Raw genomic sequence first — 12,312 nt, 5'->3', positions numbered from 1 at the left:
TTCAGAAATAGCTTCTGAACTTAAGAGAGAAACATTAAAGATTTTATCTTGAAATTCTGATGACAAAAATTTAATTTCAATTTATTTTCTTATTTTAGCAAGCTTTACAATCATAGGCACTTTATATGGTAATACATTAATTAGAAAATTATCCATCTGTGTCAGAAGGTTTTAACCTACATGTGTTCATTGCCCCTTTTGCTACTCACTTTGTTTGGCAGTCAAATTTATGATAAAGAAAATCACTTCTGTGGATTACAACACCTTTTGAATTAAAAGTAGACTTTTAAAACTTGAAAGATATATTTACCTGAGAACTAATAGATTAGACACCTTCCCCCTCCCTTATTCTATATTTCTTTGAATTGTAGTTTGAAGGAGATTTAAAGATAAAACCATTCATTGGTTGATTTAAATTAGATAAGATTAAATGTCATATAATGGATGTGTAGCTCAGTTTTCGGCTGTAGAGGTCTTTCTGGAAGCCTTCTGACAGCAAAATGCAGGCCAGAGCTCCATTCTCACCTGCAGAGGCATTTCCTTTGGCAGCAGAAGAAGTGGGCCAGTTGGGCGGGGCTGTCGGTGCTGCTGCAAGGAGATGAGACTGTGGAAAAGACACCCTCTGAAAATAAGACCTGGTGCCTCTTTTGGAGGCAAAAAATAAAATAAAATAAAATAAGACCGGGTCTTATTTTGGGGAAAACACAGTAGCTGCACTGGATATTTTACTAAAGGAGTGTTATAGTTTTCTTATACTTTCAGAATATTAGCTGAATCAGTCACAACTTTTCCTATGCAATGAAATGACAGCAGGATGGAAACAATTGTTTCAATTTAATATATTTTACTCTTGATAGCATGGAATATGCATGTAATAAATTTCTGTGATTAATTACAATGCAATGATTTTCATCACTGCAAAGCCAGCATTTTAAATCCATTAAATCAGAATATATGTAGCACCATATTTTATATGACAGTGGGAATGATTTTCACATGCTCTATTCAGGAAAATTAGTTTGATTCCAACCATTTAAAAAAAGACAAAAATGTTGCTGGAAGCAGTTAAACTGTAATTTCTGTGAGATCTTAACTATATTATTTTTACAGTATGCTCCTCCAAAGCTATACAAAGATAGCCATAAGGAAACCAATAATCCCAGTATAGTGCAGCGTAGCAATCATAAGTGTTCCCAAATATTTAGACATTGAGGTTGAAATGTTTTCTCTCTGCATAAATGCATTCTTAAAAGAGGGAACCTGACCTGGGCAATAATCAGTGAAACATGTTTTCTAAATATAGCAGAAATGAAATTTGTTTTAAGAGATACATTACAGAGATAGACAAAGCCTAATACATAGCTTGCTACATGCTACCAGGAGGAGGACAGTCAAAGACCATGTGACCTGTGCATGTGCCATGAATGAAAAAAGTCAATTGACTCCAATTTTGGAGCAATTTTATAGTCAAAGACCAGACAAAGTAATAGGAAAAAAAAACCACAGAATAACTCCTTAACTATTATGTGTACTCTACTGCCCATTATGTTCAATAGTCATAAAGTACATAAAAAAAAAAAATCAATGGCACTAGAGTCAGATCTTCAGTAAATCTCCTCAGTAAATCAGTTGATAAATTGATCCACAACTCTTATACTCTCTTAAAGGGTTCTGTATTAATGTCTGGGTGAAGGCTCTAATGAGAACATTTACCAGCATCTCTTTTTATAGGAATCTGTGTGTTTTATCTCCTACTGGTATAATCTGTACTTTTTCTTCATTTTTCTGCACAACTCGTTTTGATTTCCTTTCTCTTGGCAATATGGAATAGTCTTTATGGTAAAACTTTTTGTTTTTACTTCTTCCTCTGAATCTGTGAATCTAGAAATGTCATACTTAGTATTACACACATAATTCCAAGTGTGATCGAACTAGCACAGAATAGAGGACAACAAAGATTTCACGCATTTTTGATACAACCCAGAACTGTTAGCCCTTTTTACCTTGCTGGGTTAGGCTAAGGTTGTTAATGTCCTTATCAAAGTGTCTTCAAGCTATCAAGTATCTAAACCTTTATTACAACCTTTAGGATAGAGAACATTTCAAACTATGAATCCTGTTATATGTGTGTCTCCTATATTTTTTCTCCTAAATATATGTACACATATATTTGCAACTAAATGACACTCAAAAAATGACATCAAAGAATGAACAAACAAATCAGACAACAGAATATAAATTAAATGAAAGTGACTTAAACAGAAAAGCTACAAATGAAGAAAACTACAATTTAATACAAAGAAAAATATGCAAAACCTTACTATAATAAAGAAAAAAAAGATGCCTTATTCTCCAGGACTTCAAAACAAAATTGAGGATAAAAAAGAAGAACAATAAAATAGATTAATGACTGTCAGAAGAAATATCAAAATGTGGGAGACCAAAACCTGATACCTTACTTGCTTTGTCTTTTTTGTCCCCAATAACACTTACAAAAATACAACCTGGCAAGCCAAACTTACTGATCTGGAAAGCGAATTGGCAAAAGAAGAACATCTAAGTCAAGAGATGTGATTCAACTTATCAGATGGAATATTATATAACTAAGCATTTGTTTGAATATGGTTCATATATACAAATATAAAGTTTGGATATGAAGAAGCCGTAGAGAAAGATTATTACATGGTGTATTATAGAATTAAATATTGTTGGAATATAGCAAAAAAAATAGATAAAGTTTATAAAGGGGTCCTATAGTAAGAGGAATAAGGTATATAAGTAGTATAATACTTTTATAATATATGAAATGTTAAAACATTGAGAGGGTCTATTTAAATGAAAACAATATTTTGTGGCAGTTTTCTTTTCTGGGATCTTATAATTATCAGCCAATTAGGATTCAGTTCAAAGTATTTGACCATCTAAAAGTTTTCCAGTAATTTTGGCCAAAGGCCAATTTTTTTCTTTCTTTGCAAACAGTTCTTAGGTTAAGATTTAAGAATGCAGTTCAGTATGTTTATAATCCCAGGTCAGCAGTTTCTAAACATATGTAGTTTCACTCAGTAGTAGATAACGCTATGCTTTGTTCCCAGCTGTTTTTTTTTTTTTTTTACTGTTTCTAGGTATCTTGCCAAATTCTGGGTCAGTGCTGCTATATAGTTTTCTTTAATCCTCCACTAGATATCACTGTTCATTTTTCAACTAAAAAGTTTTATATATATATATATATATATATATATATATATATATATATATATATATATATAAAACAAAATGTATACACATATATGTAGGTCTTTGGTTATTCGGGTTTTCTTCTGCATTAAATTGGAAGTGTCTTGGCAACATTTCAACGAAGTCCCATTCGTCATCTTCAGGCTGGTGTTTTCGGCTTCGTGTTCCTAGAAGCACGAAGCTGAAAACACCCAGCCTGAAGATGATGAATGGGACTTCGTCGAAACATCGCCAAGACACTTCCAATTTGACGTGGGAGAAAACCCAAATAACCAAAGACCTACATACAAACACCCACGAAAACCTCAGAAAACACACACACACACACACACACACACACATATATAGTTTCAACAATGCTTTTTTCAGGTATAGAGTTTTAACAATTTTCTTAGCTTTCAAATTTACCCGAACTGTGGTAATGTTTATTCTCCATAAGGGTTTAATTTGCTGTTTTTGTGTATAGAAGGGTGAGGCAATTCATCCCCCTTCTCACTTTGGGGATTTTTTTTCCAGAAAATTAGGTATAAAATAGGAGAGAAAAGATCAAATTCCTCACTCAGCTTCAAGCATGCTGTTCACTGTTGTGCTAGTTAGTGCCTTTGAACTTCGGCTGCAAGTAGCTTGGGCTGGTCAGTGAGGTGGTGGCCAGTTTTTTTCCGGTTGGGTCAGAAGTCTTTCTCCAAACTGAATGGAACAACCGCTGTTGTTCCAGAGTTGTCACGGCACCCTTCTTTCTTCACCACCTCTCCGGGCAACTTAGATCCATTTAGGATCCCCTGGCAGGGCGAAATTAGCCGCGGGGTGCCGAAGTCTGTGATCCTGTGACCGGGTGCTACGGTGCAAGACCAGAAGTCCAAAACAGCAAAATAAAATATTAACCAAATAGCTATAAAATCATCATAATGTGCCAATCCAACATAAACATTTAAGAATTGTAATATCATAAAATAGAAGATAAATAGTTGCAGATGTTTAAAAAATGTTGAATTTGATTGATCAATAATATCAAGTTTACTTCACATCCAATAAAAGTATTCAAAAGGCGGACTTCCGGTGGTTAAAGTGGTGGAGATGGCGGCTACTTTGTAGCCGTCCTCCTGAGATGGTGTCAGATCCGCGGAGCACAGCGTTCATCAGCTGGCCCGCGGCTCGCAATCCCCTTCCCGGGCGAAGGGAAGGGGTAGAGATCGCATGAATAGAGGTAGAACCTCTTAACCCTCCCTGGATTTTTATTTTAGGGGGGTAGAAAGAGTGCTCCCTCGGAGTTCATTGCCTTCTCCGCCTCTCAGCTGTCTTTGTTTCTTCGGAAACAAAGCGAAACGCCGCTACCATCTCCGTATTTAAAGTAACCGTGAGTAATCTTAAACCGGACAGAACTGTTTAAAGGATTTTATTTATAGTTTAGTTTTATTTTATTTTTTTTTAGTTTATTTAGTTTATTTAGCATGTGTTGATTTTTTCTTATTTTTTGAGCTTTCTCTTTTTTTTCCGGGCGGAAAAGTGAGAGTGAAAGTAAAATGGCGTTTTGAAAGTTTTTTTTTCTTTTGAAAGACGGACTGGCTAAACTGTTGTTTAATACTGCTTTCTTTTTTAAGTTTTTCTTTATCTTTTGGGAGCTTTTAAATTGATTCTATTTTATCCTATTTTACCTTATTTTTTAACTTTTGGACTATTTATTTTTTATTGGTATTTTTACGAAGAAAGAAAGATAAATTGAAATGGCTTCAAAACGACAACCAGCTACTACAGCTCCTAAGGTAACTTCTTCTCCTGCCACCTCTACTGTGCAACAACAACTTAAAATAATACCCTCAGTGCAGCAACCTAAAACTACTCCACCCTCACCTCCCCCATCTGGCACATCAGCACAAGACATTAAAGAAATAATGGTAAGTGCTGTGTCACAGTTTAGGGAGGAAATGAAGCAACTTTTGGAACAGAATAAATCTGAAAGCAAGGAAGAAATGAAGAAAGAGATGAAGGAGCTTTTAGAACAGAATAATACTATATTGAGGGATGATATACTTCTAGCTTTATCTGGAGTGGCCTCAGTGGTTGTGAAGCTGGACTCTAGAGTGGAGGAAATTGAAGAAACAGTAGAACTTTTGGACTATAAATTCCAAGATATGGAGAAAAAAGTGGAAACTTCACAAGATGATATTCTTATGTTCCAGTATAGACAGATGGAATATGCTTTGAGAATAAGGGGCCTGAAAGAAGATAAAACTCAAGATCTGATGGAAATGGTGATTAATGACTTGGCTGTTATTTTGAATATAGACAAAGATGAGTTACGTGGGGAAGTGGAAAGAATTTATAGAGTTAATTCTTGGATTGCAAAACAGAGGAATCTGCCTAGAGATGTGGTGATATATTTTGCTAAGAAGTCCTTGCGAAATCAGATTCTGCAAATTTTTTACAATAAAAGATTCCAGATTGCTGCTCAAGATATTATTATTTTAAAGGAAATTCCACCTAAAATTTTAAGAAGCAGAAAAGACTTTTCTTTTCTAGCAAATGAACTTAAAGCAAGACAAATGCCATTTAGATGGGAGATTCCGATGGGCATTGTTTTGAGCCATGCGGGGACACGTTATAGACTTAACACAGTTGTTAAAGCTAAGGAATTTTATAAAACGGTCCTGGGTGCAGGCTCACCTTTGCCCATGATGCACAAAGTTTGAGTGATAAAGAGATGGAACAGAAATCTGAAGATACAGGTGCGATGACTGCTGGACAGGTGGTATGGATGTCTCAAGTAGAGGTTAAAGAACAGAGAATGACCCGTGCAGCACACAAACGTAAAGAAAAAGAACAACAGAAAAAAGAAAAAGAAATCAAAGAATCTACTCAGCAAATTGTTTCAGTGCCGGTGGGAGGAGCAAGACCCAAAAGCTCTGCAACATATTCTTCAGTAGCAGAATTTGAGGGGATCTTCTCCAGGCTTAAGGCCAAGGGAGATGGCAAAGCTCCTGACCTGGAATGTTAATGGATTAAATATTCCTCAAAAGAGAAAAAAAATCTACCATTATTTGAAACAACACAACAATGATGTTATCTGTTTGCAAGAAACTCATATTACATCTAAAGATCAAAAATACTTAAACAATCCTCGTTTGGGATCTCATTTTGTATCTCCCGCCCCTGGGAAAAAAGGGGGTGTGGTAATTTATGTTAAACAGAACTTATCTGCTACCCTGTTAGAATCAGATCCTCATGGAAGATATGTTATGCTTGAACTTGGTTTATATGGCAAGAAAATTCTTATTGTGGGGTTGTATGCACCAAACCAGCAACAGGAGCAATTCTATAGGTTGCTACATCAGAAAATAACTTTGTTGGATTATAGATCTGTGATTTTAATGGGAGACTGGAATGGTGTCTTAGACATACAAAAGGACAAAAAAGGCTCTTCTACCTTTTTTAAACAGGCTAAACTACCTAAAGCCTTTTTTGACATGAAAGAAGATTGGGAATTGAGGGACTATTGGCGTGAACGCAACCTAGAAGAAAGGGATTTTACCTTCTTCTCAGATAGACACCAATCTTTTTCAAGAATTGATTTCTTTTTGATTACAACAGACTTATACAACAGGGTGAAGAATGTAAAAATTTTTCCTAGGACATTGTCTGACCATAGTCCAGTATGGATGGAACTGTTTGCTGAGAAAGAAGACAGGAGATCCTGGAGGGTGAATGAGAATTTATTCAAACAAGAAAAAAATGTTCATAAATTAAAGGAATGTTTAAAGGAATATTTTGTTTTAAATATGAATAAGGGAACATCAATGTCAATGGTCTGGGATGCAAGTAAAGCTTTTATGCGTGGTATTTTGATAAAAATGAATAATCTGCATAGACAGAAACAGACTCAGAAACGTAAAGATTTAGAAGAGGAGATTAAATTAAAAGAGAAACTTTTAATTTCAAATCCTTTAGATGAAAAGGTGAAAGGAGCTTTAAAACTGTTAAAAACACAATTTAACATGTTGATGGCTGATCAAGCTGCAACCAATTTATTATTTATGAAACAAAATACATTTTGTAATGCTAATAAACCAGGGAGATGGTTGGCTTATCAGTTAAGAAAGAAACAGAAACAGAGGAATATAGATAAAATAAATTATAATGGTAAATTGGTTTATCAGAAAGAATTGATTAAGAAATCCTTTTTAGAATACTATCAAAAATTATACAAGAGTGCCAATATTCAAACTACAGATATAAACAATTATTTAGGTAAAGTTAACTTTCCTAAATTAACAGAAGATCAGGAAAAAGAGATTAATGGCTTAATTACTAAAGAAGAAATTGTTACAGCTATTAAACAATTGAAATTGGGCAAAGCGCCGGGTACGGATGGGTTGACATCTATCTATTACAAAACTTTAGTAGAAGAGATGACTCAACCATTGTGTGAATTGTTTAATAACTTATTACAGGGTTTAGAGATCCCTCCATCTTGGCGTAATGCATTTATATCATTGATTTCAAAAGATAATCAAGATCTTACATTGCCTAAAAATTATAGGCCTATATCTCTTTTAAACGTGGATTATAAAATCTTTGCAAAAATTTTAGCTAATAGGTTTATGGGGATCTTGCAGCAGTTTATACATAAGGATCAATCGGTTTTTATAACTGGAAGGTATATGAAAAATAATGTTAGACAAATTATTAACTTATTAGAGTATCTAGAAAAGAATAACCAAGTCTCTGCAGGCCTGATATTTTTGGATGCTGAAAAAGCCTTTGACCCAGTGAATTGGCAGTTTATGTTATGTTTAATTAAGGAGATGAATTTTGGACAAAATATATTACAAGTATTATCTAATATATATCAAAAACAGACTGCTCAACTTATTGTAAATGGGGGTTTGTCAGAGGCTGTTGTAATAGAAAAAGGAACAAGACAGGGATGCCCGTTATCTCCGTTATTGTTTGTTTTAACATTGGAAATTTTGTTGATTAAAATTCGGGAGTCTCAAGAAATAAAAGGAATAGAAATTAATAAAAAAGAATATAAATTTAGAGCCTTCGCAGATGACTTGGTTGTTACTTTGTCTCAACCTACCTGTTCGGTGGTAAAATTATTACAATTGATTCAACAATATGGATGTGTTTCTGGTTTTAAAATTAATAATAATAAGACCAAAATATTAGCTAAAAATATGACTAATGGTGATAAACATGTTTTAGTTAACTTAACAGATTTTGAAATTGTTGATAAGGTAAAATATTTGGGGGTCACATTATCTGCTTCTAATGCAAAACTGTATAAAAATAATTATGAAAAGCTGTGGATGGAGGTACAGAAGTATTTAAAAAACTGGAACAATCTACAGTTATCCCTTATGGGTAGAATTGCAGTTATCAAAATGAATGTCCTGCCAAAGTTTATTTTTTTGTTTCAAATGTTACATATTTTAAAGAATGAACGTAATTTAGATGAATGGCAAAAAGGTATTAATAAATTTGTTTGGGCAGGGAAAAAACCAAGGGTGAAACTTAAAATAATGCAAGATTTTCGTGAGAGAGGCGGACTCAAGGTACCAAATATGAAATTGTATTATGATGCTGTAGTATTAACATTGATCAGCGACTGGGTGAATTTAACAAATATAGAAATACTTCATTTGGAAGGTTGGGACTTACTTTTTGGATGGCATGCCTATTTAATATTTAATAAAAAAGTGGATTGGGTTTTCAAGTCTCATATTATAAGAATCTCTTTGCTTAGAGTGTGGAGAAAGTATTATAAAAGTGACTTCAAAATACCATTATGGGCCATACCTCGGCATGCCATAGAAGGTATAAGGAAAGGGGTTAATATGGATATGGTCTCTTATGCACAGTTACTTAGATGGGATGGCCGAGATTGGCAGTTAAAATCTTTGGAAGAATTAACGCTTGAAAATTTAACTTATTCATGGTTCCAATACAGACAAATAGTGGACAGATGGAAGATGGATTGTAAAATGGGCTGGCTTAGAGAAGATGAAGCTCTTTTAAAACAAGTAAGAGATCAAAGGCCAACCCATATTAATAGAGTTTATGGGGTTTTAGTGGAATTGGACTCAGAACCTGAATTAGTTAAAGATTGTATGATTAAATGGGCACAGAATATTGGTGAAACGATTTCAATGGATACCTGGGAACTTATTTGGATAAGAAATGTTAAATTCACACAAGCGCAAAATTTAAGAGAGAATTTTTATAAGATGTTTTATAGACGGCACCTTGATCCAAAGAAAATGTCCATTATGTACCCTAATCTGCAGCCGAAATGCTGGAGATGTGGACATTTGGATGCTACTTATTATCATACTTGGTGGACGTGTAAGCATATAAAAGCTTTTTGGATTAAGATATGGTGGAATATCCAAAGAATTTTTAAACGGAGGGTAAAATTTACTCCGCAATTATTTTTACTAGGGATTGTTACTGATTGTGATGCTAAGGAGGTTATATTGATGTTAAATTTGATTACAGCCGCTAGGCTGTTAATAGGGCAATATTGGAAGAAGGAATCCTTGCCTACTTTGCAAGAGTGGTTTCATAAAGTTTCGTATTTGGCAGAAATGGCAAAGATTTCGGCTTTTTTAAAGGAGCAATCTCAAGAGAAATTCTTTGCAGTATGGGAAAAATGGATAAATTTCATACAATATAATTTGGATATGGAAAAATATCATTTAGCTTTTTTATAACTTGTAATAATTGTTTTTTCCTTCTTTCTTTCTTCCTTTTTTCTTTACGTATTATTACTTATATATTTTTTTATATATATATGTTCTATTTTTCGTCTACTTTTTTCTTTTTTCTCTCTCTCTTTTCTTTTTCTTTTTTTTTCTCTTTCTTAGTACATATTATTCATTTTAAAGTTTATGTTATGCATATTATTATTATACATATTATTATATATATTATTATTATGAACTTTATTATTTTTACTAATTATCTTATAAATTGTAAACGTTATTTTTTAAAATTTGTTAAATAATCCTATATTCAGTTCTGGGAAGTCAGGGGGGGAGGGTGGGGTGGTTTGGGAGGGGGGGATGTTTATTTGTAAAATTTTTGAAAAATTTCAATAAAAAAAAAAGTATTCAAAAGGCTGGATGTCAGGTTTTCTCTGCTGGTAATGTAAAAGAAATTAAAAGATTTTTAACAGTTACAATTTGTCGTGTGAATCACTGACTTCTTTTTTGGAATCATATTTAAATGTAATGTACATAAATAGAATTTCTGGCAGTTTTTTCTGCTTTTTTATAGTTTTTCATATTTTTTTCTTTTTAATTTTGTTTACTTAATATATTTACTTTTCTAAATCTCCAACTCAATGTACAGCCATTAATATTGACTCTCTGAGTGTGGTTACCCAGCCAGTTCTAGAAATGCCTTCCTTTAAAAAATGTAAAGATTTCCCCTGTCCACTTGTGTCCGACTCTAGGGGGTAATAATAATAATAATAATAGTAGTAAAGTTGGAAGGGACCTTGGAGGTCATCTAGTCCAACCCCCTGCTCGGGCAGGAAACCCTACACCATTTCGGACAAATGGCTGTCCAGTCTCTTCTTAAAAACTTCCAGTGTTTGAGCATTTACTGCTTCTGGAGGCAAGCTGTTCCACTGATTAATTGTTCTCACTGTCAGGAAGTTTCTCCTTAGTTCTAGGTTGCTTCTCTCCTTGATTAGTTTCCACCCATTGCTTCTTGTCCTGCCTTCAGGTGCTTTGGAAAATAGCTTAATTCCCTCTTCTTTATGGCAGCCCCTGAGATATTGGAATAATGCTCATTTCTGTTTCACAGTTGTTAGTGAGAATATTATGAAGTATCATCTCAAAATTCTGCTGAATACACTGCATTATTCTGGAACATTGGATTATTTTACTACTAAAAAGGAGATAGGAATTGTCCCTCATGATCTATTTTAAACAAGATATCCAACGATATATTTCATGACCTAGAAACTTGAAGGTATTACTTAATCTGTACTGTCCTCTTGTTGTGTTCATTCTAAATCTACTACTCAAATCTTTTCCTTCAGATATAAAGAGAGAGAGAGAGAGAGAAAGTGTGTTCTCCTGCTTTCTACTGGTTATCTGATTGGATTAATCAATTTGAAATAAAGAGTGAGCCCAAGGTTTCCTTTGTTTTCCCTCTTTTCACAAGAAATCGTTCCTGATGGACTTTTGTCTCTGTTTTAACTTTTGTTCTTCTTTCTTCCATTCCTAGATACCAGAGTTGAAACACTCTTCTGGAGTCATTAACCCTTCTTTCTATTGCCACATCTCTCTTAAGTCTCATTCTTTTGAAGGCTGCTTTTTAATCAAACTGATTCCTTAAGATGTATCTTAGTTTTCTTCCTCACTAGGACTCTATTATCTTAACTGTACTATCCATATTGTACTATACTGTGCTGATTAATTGTACTCTTCCTGACTGAAACTGTATTATCCTTAATTTCCTTTCATTTTTAATGTATTCTTTTATTGCTTTTAAAATAGTGACCAAAAACATAAAATACATAAATTATTAAAGGACAAATACATAGAAAGTGCTTTTGAAAAATAGTGAAAAAATACAACAAAAGCAAAATGATAAAAAGATATATCATTTCAACAGTGAATAGTTACAATTTTGTATATTGTTACCTGGTGCAATTATTATTCAAGTATATATATTTTTCGAATATATTTATATAACTATCATGTTTTTAACCTACTTTATTTTGAATAAATTTGTCTTCTATTTCATTATATTTTCCATACACAGTCTAGAGCTATTGGCAAACTGGTCAGAGGCAGCAAGTGCAATCATTAATGTTCTTTTAAAATACACATTCAAGATGATTGCACATTATGATCAGATACATAACTCACTTCAATCTTTCTGAAATGTAATGATATAAAATTGATAATATTAAAAAATAGTCAAACCTAAAAATTTCTAGTGCATACTTGAATAAAATGTATATTCTTTTAGTTGATACATCAGCCACATCTATTAAATTCAATTCATTCATAAAAGTTTTGATTGTTTCCCTCCCTATTGATTTTTTTTAATGCCAGTGTATTG

This window comes from Crotalus tigris, unplaced genomic scaffold, assembly GCF_016545835.1.
Source record: "Crotalus tigris isolate CLP2741 ecotype Arizona unplaced genomic scaffold, ASM1654583v1 scf7180000018686.200002167:472752, whole genome shotgun sequence".
In the NCBI taxonomy this organism is placed as follows: domain Eukaryota; kingdom Metazoa; phylum Chordata; class Lepidosauria; order Squamata; family Viperidae; genus Crotalus; species Crotalus tigris.
This window is presented reverse-complemented; position numbering follows the sequence as displayed.